At 43.2% G+C, this 22,152-nt stretch overlaps 1 pseudogene; it reads left to right on the forward strand.

Moving 5' to 3' along the window:
- Window positions 1–772: 772 nt before the first annotated feature.
- On the forward strand, window positions 773–21,772 carry LOC132686912 (large ribosomal subunit protein uL11-like; annotated as a pseudogene).
- Window positions 21,773–22,152: the final 380 nt, after the last annotated feature.

Here is a 22,152-nt window from a genome sequence, read left to right on the forward strand (position 1 = left end):
AATAAAGATTTTAAAAAATGAATTAAAAAATTGACATGAGACAGTAACATTTAATTTCGTACATATGGGGAATCCACAGAAACATTAAATTCCAAAGATAGGCAAAAATGAGGTGTATAAGTCATCCTGAACTAAGGAAAAGGGGTTTGGGATCTGGGGTTTTTAAGGGAAGGAAAACAATGCACAGGAAGATGAAAAAGGGTAAATGTTTGGTAAACAAGTGTTTGCTAGGCTATTCAGAAAACAATGGAACACAGAGAGGAATTTTAACAAATAGACCTTACTAAAAATTCTTCCCTGTATAGGGCACTTGGATGGCTCAGTCTGTTAAGCGACCAGCTTCAGCTCAGGTTATAATCTCACAGTTCGTGATTTTGAGCCCCGTGTGGGGGCTCTGTGCTGACATCTCAGAGCCTGGATCCTGCTTCAGATTCTATGTTTCCCTCTCTCTGCCCCTCTCCCACTCATGCTCTGTCTTTCTCTCTCAAAAAATAAATTAACATTTTTAAAAATGTAAAAAGAAAATTTGTCCTTATCTGCTTCTTCTCGTTCATATTATACTATAGTTATCTATGGTGATAGCTCCCTTCCTGGAACAGGTCCTCTAAATTCTCTTAGATGGGGTACCTGGGTGGCTCAGGAGGTTAAGAGCCCTGCTTGGGATTCTCTCTCTCTCTGCCCCTCCCCTGCTCATGCTCTCTCTCTCTCTCTCTCTCTCTGTCTCAAAATTAATAAATAAGCTTAAAAAAACAGCTTTTGACTTTTGGCTCAGAGGAGGCCATGCTGCAACTGTCTTTGGTTGTCCCTAATCCAGGTTCATCCAACACCAGCTACCTCCACCATGCTGCTTAAGTTCGACCCCAATGAGGTCAAAGTCATATACCTGAGGTGCACCGGTGGTGAAGTCGGTGTCACTCATGTCTGCCCTGGCCCCAAAAATCAGCCCGCAGGCTCTGTCTCCAAAAAATGTTGGTGATGACATCACCAAGGTAACAGGTGATTGAAAGGGTTTGAGGATTACAGTGAAACTGACCATTCAGAACAGACAGGCCCAGATAGAAATGGCACCTTTTGTCTCTGCCCTGATGATCGAAGCCCTCAAGGAACCGCCAAGAGACAGAAAGAAGCAGAAAAACATTAAGCACAGTAGAAATATCACTTTTGATGAGATCGTCAACATTGCCCAACAGATGTGGCACTGATCCAGAGAACTCTCTGGAACCATTAAAGAGATTTTCGGAACCGCCCAGTCTGTGGGCTGCAATGTTGATGGCCGCCACCCTCATGACATCAATAGTGATACAGTGGAATGCTCAGCCAGGTAAGAAATACAAAGGAAAATATCTTAATAAAGGATCATTTGACAACCATTAACTAACTAACTAACTAAATAAATAAAAATGAAAATGAAAACAATAAATAAATCCTCTTGACATTTAGGGGGATGGTCTAAGTTTTTCTTGAGTCTTTTGGTTTTTGATTGTTTTCAGCTCAAGAAAATCTGCATGCCAAAGTGGCGCTTTGAGGGTGATTCATGTTGAACCCCCCACGTACAATAATGTGAGTGTACTTAATGCCACTGTACACTTAAAAATGGGAAAGGTGGTATTTTGTCACCATTAAAAAGTAATAAAAGAAATCAAAGGACCTCTCTAAAGCCCCTCTCTATCTCTCTGCAGTGTCCCTGGGGTGATAAGATAGCTATTAGAAACTTTCCTGGAGATTTAAAATGCCCCAGGACTCTCAGATGGGCTCAAAGAGCAAGACCCATATTAACTAGAAAAAAATAGCCACAGCTCAAAAATGCTAAGCAAATATGCCTCTGTTTGCTATGATTAAAGTGAAAAAATTTTGTGTGATGTGTCTTACCACAGTTTAAAAACCTCAAGGTTGCACTGGCTTATGGGCCTCAGATGTCCCCTGTCTCCTTTGTAAACCTCCACATACTTTGACTGTGGCCTCACAAACGCCAGTGTGGCGATGTGAGCGTCTGAGGAAGGACTCTTGCGGCTGCAGAGGCCAGACACCTGCGGGCCCAGAAGTGACTCACACAGGATGGGAAGGCAATGCTCATCGTTACAGGGGAGCCCAGATTTCTGGTTCACATAAGAAATTTCTAAAAGAAATTTTAAGCTTTAATTTATTTTGCTTTGCGTCAGACTAGCCAACATCCTCCTTGCTGGTGAGACTCCACAGAAGTTAATCACAATAAGCTGCAGTGGGGATAGTTTTTAAGACTCAAACCATCGAAAGAGCCAAGGCTCTGGCTTTCTGTCCCAGGTCAGATGCTGATTTAGGAAGCCACTTAACTTCACAGTCTGCTTAGTTAAATTCTGTGAAACGGATGCAACGCTAGCAATGAGCCATTGCTCACAATAGCTGTTGTGGGCAAAGGCATCTACACCATACTCCTTCTGTGCTCTTCACAGCACGTAGTGTCAAGTAAATGTTCAGTAAACTGTTGCTAGATTCTGCATGCATTACTAATGCATGGAAGTGCTCCGCCTGAGAGACTGGAGCTCCCCCCTCCTGCCACTCCCCACTAATCCCCATCTAACGCCATGCCAGAAAAATAAAATATAGATTTATGCAGAGCTAACGTGTTTGCATAAAACAAATATTCTTTGCAAAAAGATTCACAGAATTTCTACAAATAGACTTTTGGCTACTGGGCATTACAGAACATTAACTCTTTATAATCAATATTAAAATGTTGGCAGTCAATGCCAGTTGAAGGGCAGAACGTTCCAAGTCAATCTGCCTGTGGGTACTGAAACTTCTCACCTATGCACTGGCACATGCATCCATTGGTCTTGGCGGTTGACGTGTGCCATATCTGCCCTTCCAATGCACTAAATGTCTCTTGACAATATTGTTGAAATCCATCTTGTATCCTTAGCACCCATTCATCCATTTTGCTCCTTATTTTCTTCTTTCTTTTTGTTTTCATTCTTATGGAAGGGCTTCTAGACACCATGACTCTGACTGAAATAATTCCCTCCAGGGGACAGCTCATTCTACTAAAATATACAGGTAATTTTCTTTTCAGAGAACTGCCTGCTAATCATAATGATTTGATAATTAGACTGAAAATCTAGGAGTAGCAATTTATCGCATGTACTGAATTACTCTCCGTTGTCACAAGGAATGCCTTTAGAAATTCCTGATGATGACATGTCATTCCCTCAGAAGACTGTGAAGATCACTCATTCCCCAAGACTTTTGCTATATGAACAAGGAAAGCACCACCATCAATATTTAGGCTCAGACCTTTGTTTTTATTGTCCTCACAAGCATTAGCAAGGAAAGGAAAGTCCTCAGAAAGCAGCCAAAGTCTTGATGTCTTGAAACAGTCCCTTCAAGATCCTGAATGCTCCCAGGCAGGACTGTATTTTATACCTAAGGCCAAACTGGCTGAAGCCCAAAGGCTCCCCACCCCTGGACAACACCTACTGCTTCTGATGCCTTTGTCCATGCCATTGGCCCCATTTAACATCTTCTCAATCAAAGACTAAATTAACATAGCCTCCCTCTTACAGCCTATTCTGGGGTTCAGGACATTTGATGGCCTAAAGATTGTTTCCATTTTGTTCTGATGCAGTGGGAAGAGATTTGGCCCAGGACTCAAGGGGCTTGGTTTCTTTTCATAATTTACTATAGAAAGTTCTTCTCTGTACCTCTCAGTTTTCTTATTTGTAAAATAAGGGACTTGGAAAAAGTGATATTCAAAGTCCTCACAACCTCACTTATTATACATTTTCCACCTCTTATTAGGCCAGGTTGCCAACTAATTCTTGTGCCCACCCCACACTCTCTCCTAACCCCCACAATAATATCACTGAGAAGTAATTTGAGGACCAGAATTTGTTAAAAGGCATAGGCTTATTCTTAAAGATAGCCATGAGATATAACCATATGACCACAGACTATGTTTTCACCTATTTTGCTACCTTAGGCTCAGTGGTCTTTTTCAATGACGAAGTTGGTGATTGATGTCATATTCTTGTCTACACACTCACAATGGGCCTAGCAATCCGAGCCCACAATGGCCTGGAATGGCAGGAAACTACATGGACCGTGGCCTGTTGAGATCATGGAGAAGGTAGAAAGTGGGGGCTACCACCAGCTGTCAGGACACAGGATTACGTGGTATGCGACACAGTAGAGGGAGGTGAGGGTCTGGAAAGGATGAGGAAGCTGAGGCAGGTGGGATGCTCAGGGCACTAAGACTAGGATGAAGGTCAAGGTTGTGGGGCCAGAATGGACACTGGCCAGCTGGCTTGACATTCAAAGTTGGGCTGGCAACAGGGCTGGCTTATTCCGGCCATGCATTCATTGAATCCTACTGTAGGCATGGGAGGAGGGGTGGAGGCTAACAACTTTGGAGGACCTGACATGTTCCTGGTTTAGTGTGGCAATTGTATTATTGTTAAGCAAATATTCATCTTTCTCTCCCTCCACATGGGAATTATTTTGGACTGTGGACTGTGGGCTGAAGTGACAGTGTGCTAGTTCCAAGCCCAAGTTTCTCCCACCGCCCTTGTGCTCCTGTCTTCCACCGTGAGAACAGCATATCCCATGGAGGAGCCACTCCTTTCCCCTCCATTCCCAAGTGAGAAGGCATCTGGAACCCAGGCCAGCCAACCTGCAAAACTTGGAGAAATGTATGCTTGGGTTGTAAATCCCTGAAACTTGCAGTTATTATCACAGCACAAGCTGAGCAATCGAGAGAGTGTTAATTACCTTACAACTATTTCCTCATGTTAATGTTTCTGAAACAAGCAACAGGATCTCAGGTGAGGGTCAGAATCCCTCAGGTGCTGGGCTTTGGGCCCAGGCATATTTGACACCTGATCAAAAACCATGCTTTCCATTAAAACATGATGACTCTGGTCTTTGATGAATAGAGCAATAATTGACTTAGAATAGAAAAGTGGACTTAGAGAAAATGCCAACTGAGTATTCCTTCAGAGCCCTGGGTACAAGAGCCCCAGATCCTCCCAGGAATGGATGTCCTGATGGGGGTTCTGCATCAGTAAAGCAGCCTCATGCCTTAAGGATGCAAATGGCCACTGCTGAGAGCCCCTTCTCTCTCTCCTTCACACCTGTGTAAGTACACAGTACAGTCAGGAAGATACACAGATCAGAATCCAGAGGAAATACAATCAGACTGCTCCAATACCCTCAGGAAGAGTGGAAACAATGTGACCCTGTTTCTCAGCTCCCACATTCCTCTGCCAGAAAACCCTGGCTCCTCTCCTCTCCTGAGTCATCCTTGCAGGTGTTTGCAACCCTTGGGATGAAAAATGATGCTCTGGCATAAAGAAGCATTGCAGGGCTTACTAATCCCTTACCACTGGAAAGTAGGAAAGTGAAAAACATGGAACATGGGATAGAAAGGCAGTTTGGAAACGGGCTAGGAAAGGACAGCAGGCCTTCACGCAGTTAGCCAGAAATGTTTTCCAAATTTACTGCATTTAGGGTCAGACTGGCCCTGAAGACAGCTGAACATGGTGGTGTGGCCTATCAAGAAACTCCTCTGACAGTATTCAACCCCGCCCATCCTGTTTCTCTGGTGTCTGGGAATTTATTCAGCCTGAAACCTCACCAGCTCTGGAAGATTGTTTGTTCCCAGTTACGCAGTACTGGAAAGTTTCTTCTCTCTGGAACATGCTGAGCCCTCCCCCTGAGTCTGCTCCTTCCTTTTTCCAGGAAGGGGGCAGCTCATCACTCTTGGGGCCTCAGTTTAGGCTTCACCTCCCAAGGAGGCCATTCTGTACAGTGGGGCTCCCCAGACACCCTCCCTTAGAGCACCTTTACCAAACTTAATTCCATCCACAACTAGTGACTTGTGGTTTAGCTGTTTATCATGTCTTTCCCAACATGATGAGAGCTCTGTCATGTTAGGGACCGTCTAGCTTGCTAGTTCCCGGCCGCTCAGGAGCTCACTCATGAGTAACTGATTGCACCGTCATATCAACTCTGGAAGGTAACTATCATTTTGCTATTAACTGCTGAATTCTGTCCCAATTTTTCTTTTTTTCTTCTTTAAAATTTTTTACTGTTTATTTCTTTTTGAGAGAGAGAGAGGGACAGAACATGAGCAGGGGAGGGGCAGAGATAGAGGGAGACACAGAATCTGAAACAGGCTCCAGGCTCTGAGCTGTCAGCACAGAGCCTGATGCTGGGCTCGAACCCACGAACTGCAAGATCATGACCTGAGCCAAAGTTGACCACTTAGCCAACTGAGCCACCTATGTGCCCGTGTCCCAATTTTTTTAAAAAAAATGCTGCTTAATTGTATCACCTAAGTAATATATGAAGACTTACTGCTACAGAGATTTCAAATACTGTAAAACCTTGGATTGTGAGTAATTTGTTGTGTGAGTCTTTCCCGAGAGGAGCAAACATTTCTAATAAATTTTAACTTGATAAACAAGCAGTGTCTTGCAATGCAAGGAGTACGTGACATCGAATGTCACATGATCACAACTGAGCCAATGGTTCTTCCCTCTCTTTCTCTCTCTGTGGGACTGTGGGTGATTTCCTCCCATGCTTGGATATTTGGCCTCAGGTTGCAATGTTTGGCAGAATCAGTGATTTTTCAGAATGTTAAAACATGCCCACAACTGGCACTAGTATATTTTTTGTCACTTCAAAGCATGTATGGACAGTCCTTTGCTTTTCCATTTAGAGTAAGTTTTGCTTCATTTTGGATCATTGGATAGATTCCTTGTTAAATTTGCATGAAAAGAAAAAGATTCCATTGAGCCAATAGATACCAGTGATTCTGTTAGTGATAGTGAAAGTCATCTTACATAATAACCCATCTCTCTCGGGGCGCCTGGATGGCTCAGTCGGTTAAGCGTCCGACTTCAGCTCAGGTCGTGATCTCACAGTCTGTGAGTTTGAGCCCCGCATTGGGCTCTGTGCTGACAGCTCAGAGCCTGAAGCCTGCTTCGGATTCTGTGTCTCTCTCTGTCTCTGCCACTCCCCTGTTCACACTCTCTCTCTCAAAAATAAACATTAAAAAAAAATTTTTAAAAATAATAATAACCCTCCTCTATCTTATCTCTCTCATACCAGCCACGAAGGTTTTCAAAGGAAGTGTAGATTAATTTGTTTCTTTTTCTTTACATTTTGTATTTTCTTTATTATTTTGTATTATATTACAGTATTGTAATCATTTTTATATGAATATTTTTGGGTTGTGGAATGAATTGTCTGAGTTTCCATTATTTCTTATGGGGAAATTAAACAAGTGCTTTGGATTACAAGCATGCTTCAGGAATGAATTGTGCTCACAAACCAAGGTTTTACTGTACTTCTAAGGCAATGGTAGATAGAATAAGTCCCCCTTTCTCTCTTCTCTACCTCTGAACTCTCCCCTTCTGCCAAGTAAACTTTGCAAGTTTTTGTTCCCTTTTGTCTAACTGATATTGTGATTTGTAATGAATATATATCTGGTCTTTGACCCCCTTCCTGGCACAGACCTCCTAAAACCCTTGGAATTCCTAAGTGAGGAGAGTGATCAAAGTGTCTTTTGCTATGTTAATAAAGCAACCTTTGGACCCTGCCAAAGGATGGGAGCTGGGTGCCAGCTGAGCCAACTATGTGATTAGAGCAATGGAACTTTCTGTCCTGACACCCCAGACCTCTAAGCTGGGTAGAGGGGTTCATCAATCACTAATGCACAATGATTTAATCAATCATGCACACGTAATGAGGCCTCCATAAAATTTCAAAAGGACAGGGTTGGAAAAGCTTCCAGGTTGGTAAACACATGATATTTAGGGGGAGTGGTGTGCCCATAGAGATCATGGAAACTCTATACTCCTTCCCCATACCTTGCTCCATGCAACTTTTCCATCTGGCTATTCCTGACTCATATTACCCTTTTATAATAACCCAGTGATCTAGGAAGTAAAATGTTGCTCTAAGTTCTGTGAACCACTCTAGTAAATTAATCAAACCCAAATGGGGTTGTAAGAACCTCCAATCTACAGCCAGTCAGTCAGAAGCCCAGGTGATAATCTAGATTATGATTGGTGTCTGAACTCGGGGGTAGGGACAGACTTGGAGGACTGAGCTTTTAACCTGTAGGATCTGAGGCTACATGCAGGTAGATCGTGTCAGAATTGAGTTGAATGTAGGACACACAGCTGGTGTTGGAGAATTGCTTGTTGGTGTGGAAAATGTCCCTCCCCTCTGACACAAACATTGGAATTGGCTGCAGAAACTTCACTAACTTTTCCTTTCTATAATTTACATATCTGTGTACATAGAGGTATACTTTCATGTAAATGAGTTTTTATTTTTCTTTAACAATGACTAGAGTGTGTGGGACCCAAGGAATTTAACAAAAATCCCCTACCCCTGGACAAGCAGAGCAAGACTAACTCCATTTTGTGCTACACCCACCATCTCATGTATAACCCCCCACATGACCTGCTTATTGCTTAAGACACTCCCCCACCCTAGTCAAGCCGCTGAGCACACCCTTACTGGAAACCGGCTCAACCGCCAAAGAATCTAAAACCCGCCTTTTGCCCACCAAACTTGCGCGCCAGTTCTGACCAGAGTGATAGGCTAGTTCAAACAGTTACTATAGGGTAAATTGTAATTCAATTGGCCACCTGCGTGTAGACTGACATGACTATGCAACTTTCTGTGTGTGTTACAATCTCATTGGCCACTGGCCCCTATAAAACTGCTACCCCTCTTAACCTAGGGGTCCAAGTCCCTGCTCCGCTGTGTCGGGTATACTTGGGCCCGAGCTCGAGCTTGCAAATAAATCCTCATGCGTTTGCATCGGTATCCTTGGTGGTCTCTCGGATTCGAAATCGGGGGCATTACAAGTGTACCCGCTGTGGTGTCTGTCTCCATCAGATGGGAATCCCCAAATGTGGGGCAACAATTGATGGAAGCCAGTGACTCAGGCAGTAAAAGAATTCATCAAAAGCAGAACAAAGGAAATATAACTTTATTGAATACACTGCAAGGGAAGGGTGGGCAGGACGGCAGAGGAGAGACTCTCTGCAACCAGGCAGTGGCGGAGGGATTATTTAAAGCAGGAAGGCGAGGGGGTGTCTGGGTGGTTCAGTCAGTTAAGTTTCTGACTTTGACTCAGGTCATAATCTCAGGGTTCATGGGTTTGAGCCCTGCATCAGGTCTGTGCTGCCAGCTCAGAGCCTCAAGCCTGCTTCAGATTCTGTGCCTCCATCTCTCTGCCATTCCCCTGCTCACACCCTGGTCTCCCTCTCTCAAATAAATAAATATTTAAAAAAATTAAAGCATGGGGCGCCTGGGTGGCTCAGTGGGTTAAGTGGCCGACTTCGGCTCAGGTCATGATCTCGCAGTCTGTGAGTTCGAGCCCCGTGTTGGGCTCTGTGCTGACAGCTCAGAGCCTGAAGCCTGTTTCAGATTCTGTGTCTCCCTCTCTCTGACCCTCCCCCATTCATGCTCTGTCTCTCTCTGTCTCAAAAAAAAATAAACGTTAAAAAAAATTTAAAAAAATTAAAGCAGGAAGGTGAGGAGGCATAGGGATGTATAGAAATTTCCCTTTTTTGGTAACTATGCTTGGTTGTAAGTAGCCCATTGGTCGGTTAGGTTAAGGCCTATGGATATATTTTTTTAATGTTTATTTATTTATTTATTTATTTAAGACAGAGAACACAAGCAGGGGAGGGGCTAAGGGACAGGAAGACAGAGAATCTCAAGCAGACTCCGTGCTGTCAGCACAGAGCCCAACACAGGGCTGGAACCCACAAACTTTGAGATCATGATCTGAGCCTCAATCAAGAGTCAGACAATTAACTGAGCCACCTAGGTGCCCCAGTGGAATAAATATTTAAAAAGACATACCTAGTATATCATAGTAGGACCGAAGAAAGTAGAAGGTAACAGGAATACCTTAAAAGCAGTCAATGAAAAAAATAATAGATTATCTTCAAAGGAGCAGAGATGAAACTGGACGCTGACTTCTAGCTGCATTAAGATACAGTGAAATAAGGCCGTCCCTTGGCTGGAGAAAAACTGTCAGCCTGGAACCTATGTTGAATGAATTATCTATTAAGCACATGAGTAAAATAAAGGTATTTTCAGAACAAGTAAACATTAGGAGAGTTCTTCACCTGTAGACTCTCATCTGAAGAAAGTTCTAAAGGAAGTGGTAAATATGGGAAATATCTAGACAGATTTTGATTTCATCAAGCAGAAAAATAACATATACAGTTAAAAAAAAAAAAAAAAAACCAGGATAGGGGCGCCTGGGTAGCTCAGTCGGTTGAGCGGCTGACTTCAGCTCAGGTCATGATCTCGGGGTTTGTGGGTTTGAGCCCTGTGTCGGGCTCTGTGCTGACAGCTCAGAGCCTGGAGCCTGCTTAAGATTCTGTGTCTCTCTCTCCCTCTCCCCCACTTGTGCTCTGTCTCTCTCTCTCTCCTCTCTCAATAAATAAACATAAAAAAATTAAGAAAGTAAATTAAAAAACAAGACAAAATTCAAAGACATGAAACAAAGAAAATAAGTTGGAGTGGTTAATGGAGGTAAAGTGTTTTAAATTGCTTTTATTATCAAGGATGACATAAATAAGTTGAATTTAGACATTAATAAATTAATAAAGCACATTGTAATTTCTTGACCACCACAAGAACAGAAATACATAAAATCTGTTTTTAAAAGTTCAAGCAAGTAAATTTGAAGAAATTGGCTTTATTATTAAATCATTCAAGAATCAGGCAGCACCTCATCTGGCAAGTGGAGAGGGACTCCAAGTTCTACAAAATTGAAGGTTTTACAGGAAAGAGGGTGGGGCAAGGAAGTTATTAGCAAAAGAAAAGAAAAGATTGTCCCAGGCAAGGTCACTTTCTTTTAGGGGAAAGGGAAAGGGAATCTTATCATTCAGATGATTTATCTTCATTTGGGGATGGAGAGGGCCCAATGACAAATTAACTTATTGGTGCTGACAAGAAAATCCTGACTGATCAGTTAAAGCCATATTTCTGGGGGACATTGAAACTGCAATTAGATTGGATATTAATCCCTGATTTGGGAACCTGGTCTAAGTGATATTATTTTGGGCCTGAGGTTTTCTTTTCTTTCTTTCTTTTTTTTTTTTTTAACACTTCTAAATTAGTAAAGTGGGGAAAAGTAGATTAATAAAAAATAATAGATATTAAATAAAGAATAGAGACCAGGAAAAAAAAAAACAGGAAAACAAATAAAAATCATAGGTCTGATGGTACAATAGAATCCAAATGTATCACATTTTTACACTAAATGTAAATGGTCAATAGTTCAAGGAAAATTTATTGTAATTTATTATCAATAAAAAGAGATACATTTAAACCTACATATAGACTGAGAGTAAAAAATACCATGCAAATACTAATTCCCCCCAAATCTAAGTAGCTATATTAATATCAAACTAAATTGACCTTAAGGTAAAAAGCATTCTAAGGGATAAAGGGAGATGTATCATTATGATAAAATGTTTAGATCACCAGATTAGTCTATAAACAAAAGCAAGGCAGGGTTTATAAAAGCAAATTTGTTGTCTATGGAATGTGACCCTCACCCTCCTTATGTAAATTAATTGGCCTGTCAGTACTTTCCAGGAACACAGCTATAGTTGAACAAAGTTGAGTTTATTAACTCTTCACAATTCACACCATGGTGTGTCCCAGTAAAAGGGGTAGAAAGGACTCACAGGATTTGGGGTTATGTGAGGGATTTGGTGAATGTTTAGGACACAAGGCTTTGCTACAGATTAGCAGTAGGGCTAATTCTATGATATTTAGATAATTCATACCTAGAAGGTGGAAAGAACAGATGGTGGCTAATGCTATATCTGATCAAGAATCAGCCATCATGGGGCACCTGGGTGGCACAGTTGGTTAAGCATCTGATTCTTGATCTCGGCTCAGGTCATGATCTTGCAGTTTGTGAGTTCAAGCCTTGCATCCAGCTCTCTATTGATGGTGCAGAGCCTGCTTGGGATTCTGTCTCCTTCTTCTACCCTTCCTCTGCTTGTGCTTTCTCTCTCTCTCTCAAAATAAATAAACTTAAAAAAAAAAAAGAAAAAAAAACGAAAGGAAAAAAAAAGAATCAGCCATCACTCATTAGCCAGGATAAGATGTCTGGTCAGTTTTGTGGTTTGGATGACAGTTCCTGCTTTTGTCTGTGTTCACACATGATTAGGGATTGGCTTTGGTTTGTCTGATCCATCTCTGTCACGAGGTGTTTTCATTCTGTGAAACTGTTTATGCCCACTGGAGACCCCATGGGCTAACCACGTGTGCCAGGCAGGCTCCTGGCTCAGGGACTGCTCCTCTGTCTCAGGCTAAGAACTGAGTAAAGGAGCAAAGGGGAATTGTCAGGGAGGGTAATTTCAGTTATTTGTAAGCTTTCCAAGAAACATTGTGATTTTGTCTCTGGAATAGAATGACATGCTCATCCCTGCTAGTGACCTGCCTTCATCCCTCCCCCTTGGTTAAAAGCAGGTCTGCACAATTTCCTCATTATAATTCCTCAGTTTTAATTTAATTTTTTTTTTTATTTTGCACAATCACTGTGGTTGTTGAGAAGTAAGTAATTTTCCTTTAACCATACATTTTTATTTATGAGGTTAGAGATAAGTTTGAGAAAGCAGGAGGTTTACTTTTGGGGGCTCAAATGAGTTTGCAAATATTTAATATTAGGGCCAATTCCCATGAAATGAAATGTCTTTATTTATATATCCCATGTTCACCCCTGAGCTTGTAACTCTGTAATAACTTCTCACTGCATTTAGAATAAATTCTTGACATCATAAAGGTGCTGCCTGATCTCTACCCTGCCTACCTCTCTACTTGCTTCTCTCCATACTTCCTGATCCAAACTCCTGACTTTCTGACAGTCTTCAGAACAAAGGCTGTGTGCTCCTGGGCCTATGGGGATCAGCAGGAAAGGCTGAAGGGGTTGAGGGCTGGGAGGGCCAATCTGCTGTGTCCCTCCTGCAAATGGTCTCCCTAAAGGAGAGCAAAAGGATGCATTTATCTGAGCCACACAGACCCTCCAGGAAGGTTTAAGAGAAGCAATTGCAGTGTTTCTACTGATGGAACAAAGACCCTACACTTCCTCTAAAATGCAGTCATCAAGCAGAACCAAAATATTTGAGGACAGAGAGTTCAAGTGAATTTATTAGATCTGAACTCATAAAAGCAGAAAAGGAAAAAGAAAATTCCACATGTCTTGAAATATTTGCTCAGAGAAATAAATCCAATCCCTGAAAAGTGAAGGTGTAGGGACCGAAGGAAGGGCACCTCAAGATGGGTTACTTTGGCATGAGCATTATTTTCAGTTAAAAGCAATCAAAACCCAGCAGATTCAGGAAAAACTCTTTACCTCCCATTCAACTGCCCACTTTACCAGGAAGAGAGCTATTACCAAAGATTCCTCTTTACCTAAGAAATTTTTCTGTGTAACAGGGCAAACTTTGCTTTCCAAATATCAAGTCCTTTGACCTTCCTGCTAATGGTCTTTCTCCCTTTTGTGTCCTCAGATCCTGTCCCTCTCCTTGCTCATATAAGCATCATGTCTGTCTTTGGAATGTCCATGTTTGTGTGGATTCCCCATACGTACGCTATTAAATTTGACTTTCTCCTGTTGATCTGTCTCATGTCAGTTTCTTTCTAAGTCCAGCTAGAAGGACCTTGAAAGGCAGAGGAAATTATTCCTCCCTGACAAAGGTCAGTACCTGAATCACCCAGGTAATTCCATCAACTCTTTGGGACTCTTTCCATGACCTATAAATTCTACAATATTTGTATGTTGTCTTGGATTATTCTCTGGCTTCCATTGTAACCAAACTAATGGGAGTTTGCTCCTCGATGAGGTACAGATGGAGACTACACCACGGGCAGTTGTCACTCAAAGGAAACTTTATTTGTAGCAAATAAGGAGATGATGGGGAATAATTTCCAAGGCCATGACTCCCGGAGCAGGGGTGGGAGGGCTCTTTTTATTCAGTGTTTAAGGAAGGGGAGAAAGGGGAGCTTTGTCATCACATGTAAATGTGGGCATAAGACTGTGCAGGTGTACTTAGAAAACAAGACTGTACATGCATCTTATGTTAATGAAGCTTTTGCTCCTCCTTTGGAGACATTATTATTATAATGAAGCAGAGGTAACTGTTGGATAAGGAGAAGGGATTTTGGACTTGCTCTGAGAGTTCATATAAACTGGATGGGGTCCTGGGCTCCTTGTCTGACATAAGGAATGCAGGGCCTTGCTTTCTTTTGGGTCAGCACTGAGCAGGGAGTGGTGTGGGTTACCATTGATTCATTGTCTCTGATATGGTTGGACTATTTCCTGGCCTGGTAGAGACTGTTCTTGCATTTTCTTTGTTCCTTAAAATCCTTAACTGCTGAGGTTTTCCCATTTCTTTGAAATTCTGACACCTCCTAGGAAGTTCTGCAAGAAGTGTGCTTGGGCAACTAGGGATCATGGAAAAAAGCTGAGGGCCTAAAAGACTTCTCTGGTGTCTTGAAAACTGCAGGAACCCCTAACTCCTCTTGCTCACACCATACCTGTCCTTGCCCTCAAAGTGCATAACTCCCTTGCAGAAGCACTGGAAATAATAAGGATGTGGGTAAGCATTAAAGACTAATTTTTTCTCTTAATTCCTTTAAAATGCATAGGAATGTTTAAGCAACGATTTGTAACTTTGCATTGTGCAGGGAATGGCCTTGCATGGGTGCAGGGATCTTATATTTTATGTGAAGTGGCACACTGTTAACTCTCTGAAAGGCTAACAATGTATAGTTCAATAACTTAGGAGCCACTAAATAATAATAATAATACCAAGGAAGTATAGCTAAGAGTCAATTATGCAATTTAAATTGGAATTCTAAAAGATCAACTAATCCCAGGGGAGGGGAAACAGGACAGCCAACAAACAAATCCCCTCCATAAAAGCAGAATCCTTTGATGAATAGGAGAGGAGGGAGAGACAGCAATGGCTTTGCTGAGCACTGTTTTCCAGGCACCCTGGCTCACATGGGACACTTTATCTAAGCTTGACATTAGCCTACGGGGGTGGGTGCTGCATTGAAAGGGTCTCAGGATGCCTTGCAGGCTGCCAGGGAGCTTGGGAGGGGTGGGTGGCAGGCTACTCCTGGGTCTGTCCTTGGCAAGTGTCCTGTGAACTAAGAGTCAGTGCACCCTGATCGCTGATCAGGGCACACTGATCCAGCACTCGTTAGTGGACTTGTGTTTTCTGGGCTCATACAGGTAAAGGTAAAAACCAAAACACAACACAATGTACTGACTAAAGGTGATTATGTCATCAATGTAGTCTGGACATTCTCTCCCTAAAGGCCTATTTGCATGGGAAACCTCTTTATAACCAGAAGGTTCTTGAAAATTATGTGATTAGCACCTCCCGTTCTAGTCTGGAGAGAACGTGAATACCGAAGTAAACCCTGAGTTCACTTGGCCATTGGAGGCCCAGGGGCCTGTGGCATCTCTTCCGTTTCTGGACCACTACTCAGCTCTCTGACCCTCTTGCTACAACCATGCAGAATACTTGGTTGTGTGTCTCCAAATCTTTCCAATGTTTACATGAATTGTTTATTACAAAAACAGGATTATCTATATATTCCTTATATAATTTTATTTCCATTTAATATATTATAAACACATTCCCAGGTATTCAGGTACTTGTTGTTCCTTTTTTGCAGCTCTGTAATATTCTGGTGAACAGATGACAACAGAGGACCCTTTCTCCCCTTTGTTAATGGTTGTGTAAGCAGAAAGAGTCAGGAGTCCCTGGAAAAAGAAAGATGAGACATAGACACAAGAAAAGTCATTGTAGGCCCCCGGCCGTCCTGTGATCTCTGCCTGACCAGCCCTACCTGCCCCAAACACGTTTCTTGCAGGACTTCCTGGGATATGTTGAAATTGCAGAAAAAATAGACCTCAGTCCTCAATAATTTTAAGGGAACGAAAAAAGTAAGAGCTGTCAGGCCAGGAGGTAGCCTAATTATACCAGGGATGATAAATCAGTGGTGAAACTCCCAGTGCTGATTCAAAAGTAGAGACTGACCTGGAGCGTATTCGAGTTATCTTTGTAGGATCTGAGCCCCTCTGAGCACTGGGTACCTGACCGACTGGAGCCAGAACATCCATGGTGCCGACCCTTGCAGGCCTCATGACTTCCATCTACTAAGACCTGGACTCTATCACCTTAAGATGACTTCTCCCCAATTTTTTTAATGTTTTTTTTTTTTTTCATGTTTATTCATTTTTGAGAGAGAGAGCATGAGCAGGGAGGGACAGGGGCGGGGGGGACAGAGAGAGGGGGAGCCAGAGGATCCGAAGCAGGCTCCGTGCTGACAGCAGAGTCCGATGTGGGGCTGGAACTCATGATCTTGCCCTTGGCTGAAGTCGGATGCTCAGCCAACTGGGCCACCCAGATGCCCCACTTCTACCCCAACTCTGTGCTGAATTCCTCATTGTGCAAACCCTCCATGAAGATGAATGTATCCTTAGCTTCAAACTTGCCCAGGGAGACAGTGCTTTGGAAAAGATCCCCGATGATGTTCTCATTTACTTCTTGCAACTAAAACCCTTCCTTCTCCTATTCCTTGGCTTCGTTGTGTCTGGGCTCAACACGCACCAAGAGGCAAGCCCAGTTTCAGGTAACAGTTACTTGTTTGTTACCTGCCCTTCCTGCTGAGGGGCCTCTGAAAGAGCCACTGAGCTGGGTAAGGTCATGAAGGAAGGAAATGCTGGCTCCATCTGTAGGGAGGTCACAGGTCACCGCCAAGGGCAAAGAGGGACCAGACCTCATTCTAGCACAGCCATGGTCCCTTGCTGAGACTCCAGATGGGCTCCCCAGTTTGCCTTCTCAGTCTGGGAGCTGCCCTTTTGTGCTCAGCGCTCTGCTAGATGTCCTGGGGGTCAGAGAGGAGAAAACCCTGTGTCCCTGGCCCTTGAAGAGCTCAGCGAGGTCACACACAGCAATCACAGCAGAGCCAAGCTGGTGTCAGGGCCAGAAGACAAATTCTTCAATAGATGGGTTGGAACCGTCGTTAAGCATCTGGGAAGTGGGGGAGTTGAATCCTTCCTTCCTTTATTACACTAATATAAATCCCAGATGGATCAGGATTTACATGTAAAGTAAACAAAATCTTAACAGTATTAGAAACAACGCAAAGCATTTGTGCCATGTTTTATAATCATGGAACAATTATCCTAAGCAGGACAAGAAGCCCAGAAGCCACAAAGGAGAAAAGCGAAAAACTGGATCTCATAAAAAAGTTAGAAGTTCTATAAGAAAAGAAAAGCCGACCATAAACAAAATGAAAAGACACCGTGTTGCAGCACACGTGGCAGACACATTTCTCTAATGTGCAAAGAGGCTTACAAAACAGTAGAAAATTGGTGAGCTCCCTCCCACCCCCAAATACGCAGAATTTGTTAAAGAGAAAGTACCAACTGCCATAAACATTTGACAGGTGTTGAAAAACAGACACAAAATAAAGCAGCTCTGGGCAATTTTCCACCTCAGACTGGTAAATATTTTTTAAAGATTTCTATTTCCAGTGTAATGATCAAGTGGGGGGCAGTCACTTTTGATAGCAGTGGGACAACTTTGTAGAGAGAAAGTCAGTGATAATTACCACGGTGTGAAATATTCATACACTTGAGCCAGGAATTCCACTGCCAGAAACATTATATAGGGAGAACAACACACACACACACACACATACACACATGCACGTGCGTGCACGTGCATGGAAATGTCCAGAGAAGGCGTTCATAATAGGTGCTGTTGTTATAAGAGTCAGGCCTCCTGTATATCAGGTTCTATGCACAGTACTTTATTATTAAATTCTTGCAACCACTAAATCAACGTAGTATTTTTAATGTTCATTCTACAAATGATAGAACTGAGGCTGAGAACAGAAATATATGCTTAAACTCATGGTATTTGTGAGAAGCAAATCTTGTTCAGTGTTTGCTCAAAAATATGGTCACATGTCATTTGCAAAGGCAAAAACTGTGGACAGATCCAAGTTAATTACCAAGAGGTAGATGGGATAAATTATGCTTCATCCAGACAAAGCAATCGTGCCCAGCCACAGAGCAGAATGATGGAGATTTGTCTATGCTATGTCTTATTATCTTATCAACAAGATACATTGAAAAAAAAAAAAGCAAGATTTCAAAATAGTTGTTATGATTCCATTTTTGTTTAAAAATATAAATCACAAATTTGGGGCTCCTGGGTGGCTCAGTCAGTTAAGCGTCCAACTTTGGCTCAGGTCATGATCTTGTGGTTTGTGAGTTCAAGCCCCGCGTCAGGCTCTGGGCTGTCAGCTCAGAGCCTGGAGCCTGCTTCAGATTCTGTGTCTCCCCCTCTCTCTGTCCCTCCCCCACTCAAATTCTGTCTCTGTCTCTCTCAAAAATAAACATTAAAAAAATAAATATAAATATAACTTATAAATGCCTCACAATCTTCAAAACTGTTTATTCGGAAATAATTTTAAACTTTCAGGATGGTGGTGGGAATGATACTAAATCACCCTGCCTCCTGTTCCCTGCTCCAAACTAGGGCCTTCCTCTAGGCCCTAGTCTTTCCTCCTGCTCTGGAATGACCCCTACATTTCCAGAGATCTCTCTGATTCTCTCTCTGGTGCTGCCAGGTCAGATCCCCTGGCTTGGCTTCCCCTACCCCTACTATTATTTAACCTTCTCCTTCTATTAACCTTTCCCTTCTCTCAGCTTCAATAGCACTCAGGTCCTTCGCTGCTTCACTTACTGGGAAGCTACCTCCTTCCATCCAGCAAGAACCAGGATCCTGAAGACTAGCCTGCACCCTCACTGGCTCCCCCTCCTCATTCAGTCTCCTTCTTCTGCTTGCTGCTGTCTTTGGGCTCCTACCCCAGCACTCCAGTGGACATTCTTGGACAAAATAGCCCATGATCTCCTACTTGCCAAATTGTTCTGATCACATTCCCTTGACATCTACCCTCTTAACACTCTCCTCCCCAACTCCGCAGCTCCCTGTTGTCCCCTCCAGCTCCCCTAGGGTCTTTGGCCAACTCGCTGACCAAGACCACTCATTTCCCTCCCTGAGGCCCTTCTACTTGGCCTATTCTGCAAGCATTGGTGCTCAACAATCCATCCCCTCAATTGCTTTGGCTGTGGTTTTTAAATTCTTTTATTTTTATTTTTTTTTAAATGTTTATTTATTTATTTTGAGAGAGAGAAAGACAGAGTCAGCAGGGGAGAGTCAGAGAGAGGGAGAGAGAGAATCCCAAGCAGGCTCCACGCTGTAACCTGATGCAGGGCTCGAACCCATGAACCATGAGATTACAACCTGAGCCAAAACCAAGAATGGAACCCATGAACCTTGAGACCATGGTCTGAGCTGAAACCAAGAGTCAGGTGCTTAATCACTTGAGCCACCCAGGTGTCCCACTGTGACTTTTTAAAAGTCCAAGGCACAGGTTTCTCCATGGCTATATCTACTGCCTTGTTTTGATTTATAGTAATGAACTTGCTTCCATAAATGGGAATATTTGCAGATGTTTACCTAGGGATAGTACAAAAAATATTGCTATTATTTTTGATACAACAGAATGATTTTGTATCATGTATTTCAACCTAACTAGAATATGGATTTTTTAATATCAAAAAATTGAAATACAATAAAATGCAAAGCCATGATTTGTGGTCCCTCCCAAGCACCACCCATGAGATAAGTCTAAACCTACAGCCCTTGACCACTTCCCTATCCCAGCTCTCTGTTCTCCCATTTCCATCCCAACACACAGGCCAGGTCCACTAGTGAAACCACTCCCGGCATCCCTTACTCTTCCTTGATGCGCCCCCTTTGTGCCATTTCCTCCCTCTACCGAGAGTTCATCTCTAGACTCATCACTGCCTACAGTTACCTCCTCACCTTTGAAGTTCCATGTTGTTCATGAAAATGCATCTGTCCCTCCACCCTACCTGCAAGGTACAAGGGGCTGCTCTGTCCTTCGGGCCCCCACAGCTCCACGTCAGAACCTCCCCATCATCAGATCAGGAATACTCTATTGCATTTATCTGTTTAGATGTATGTTGTCCCCCACTGCCCCTGATGCAAGACCAGGCAGATACTTGAGCTGAGTCTTCTGCTGCAGTGACCCATAGTAGGTGCTTAAAACGTATTTTTTAATAAATGCATGAATGGACATCAGCAGCAAGCGATCCACTCACAGTACTTTTGAAAAGAACAGCTTTAAATCCAAATGACAGCCCTGCCTTAGTTTAAAGCTAAGTCCTCTTTTCTGCTTATTATGGATCTTTGATAAGAAATACAATTGCTGAGAAGTCTGTTTTGCTTGCTGTTTGCTACGAGCATTGTGAAACCTTTCCTGAATGTAGTCTGATATGTAATAGAATAAGTGATTGTACATAAACTAACCGGCATTTCTCGCTTCTGTAAACCTGCTTGCTTAACACATTCCTCCCCTACCCCCTTTCCCCTTCCCCCTTTTCCTCCCGCCACAAGTAACGGACAAAGCCTTCCCGCCAAAGGACAGACAAAGGACGCCCAATCAGAGAACAACAATTGTCCTTACTTTAAAACCAACTAATCAGGCCCCTCATAATTTGAAACCTACCCTGTGCTATTTGTCTCTGTCTATAAAAACGCTGTACCAATCCTGATCGGGGCCTCTCAGCGTCACTGGCGACGAGTGCGCAGAGGTCCAGGTTCGAACCTGCAATAAATGACCCTTGCCGCTTGGCTTTGACTTACGACTCTGGTGGTCTCTTGCGGGGGGTTCGCGATCTCGGGCATTACACTTTTTGGGTGCTTCTTCTGACCCAGGGTACTTGTGACTCTTTTCCAGAATAAATCAGGCCTCCCTGTCTGGTTGCATGGGCTCTCCCTCAATTTGGGGCAGAAGGTGAGAGACAAGGAGCTGCACAAGGTTCTCAGATTCTGTGGATTAGGCAGAATCAAGATGTTGATGGCGTGGTGAGCAATGCTGGAGAGACAGGAGCCAAACAAACATCCTCAGGCCCATGACACACAGCCCCGTAAGTGGTGTTTGTGTCCACGGTACCCAGCTGGATCCAGCCTTCAGTGACAAGTGCTCTATCCGTGTCACCCTTTCCTTCTCTGCCTGCACCAGCATACACGTCTCCTCACATGCAACATACAGGTACATCCATGAAAATGAAAACGAGACCCTGCTGGATTTCTTGGTGCAACAGCATGTTGGCCTAACGTAAGTCATGAGTCACAGCTTTGCTGCCTTTGTGGCCTCCTAGGACATCAGGGAAGGAGCTGGTGGGCCTCAGCAAGGGTCTCTCCACAGCTTCTGGTCTGACTTGGAGTCTGGAGCTTCCTGGAGGGAGCAGAAAGGACTGGTCTAGAGTAGGGAAGGACCGAGGGGTTTTTAGTCAGCGACAAGGCGCTTTTTTTGGATCGTACAGAGTTGCCTGATTCAGCTCAGAGATACATGCTACAGGTGAAGAGCAGAAAACTAAGAGGGTTTCAGTCTCTGATTTTAGGAGACAGAAGTTGACTGTCTCCCTAACGTGGCCTCTTCTCAAGCTGATCTCTCTCTGACCCTCTGCTCTCTCTAAAGTTCAATTTCTTTGGAAGAGTATATTGGGGTGTGCAGGGAGATGACCATGCAAGATGAGGTGGACCTTGTGGGCCATAGCCTCATGTGGCAGGGGGTCCAGAGCTGCTGTGCTGGAGTCATAGGGCTTGACCTCTTCTGAACTTGCCAAGAATGGGCAAGGGGGTTGAAGCTTATGTATTCATACATATAATTTTTTAAGTCACTGTATAACTACTGACTTCAGCTGTGAAAACAGCCCACTGTATAACTCACTGGGCTCTTCTGATTCTGGATTTGGTGGGTAGGGACTCTGACTCCAGTGGTTTAGGTCTCTTCCCTCACCTACCAACATTATTCTATTCCATTTTATTTCCTTTATTCTATTCTAGAACAAAATGTCTGCTTTGATTTGTCAGAATGTTAACACTTCCATTTGCTGCCACTGAAATCTTTCAAATAATACAAATGATTGTATTAGAAACAGGGTCACCCTTGGGGTGTGTGAGTCCCCAGCAAATTTTTTTTTTGGCGTCCTGGCTT

This window comes from Panthera onca, chromosome F1 (assembly GCF_046562875.1).
Source record: "Panthera onca isolate mPanOnc1 chromosome F1, mPanOnc1 haplotype 2, whole genome shotgun sequence".
Lineage (NCBI taxonomy): Eukaryota > Metazoa > Chordata > Mammalia > Carnivora > Felidae > Panthera > Panthera onca.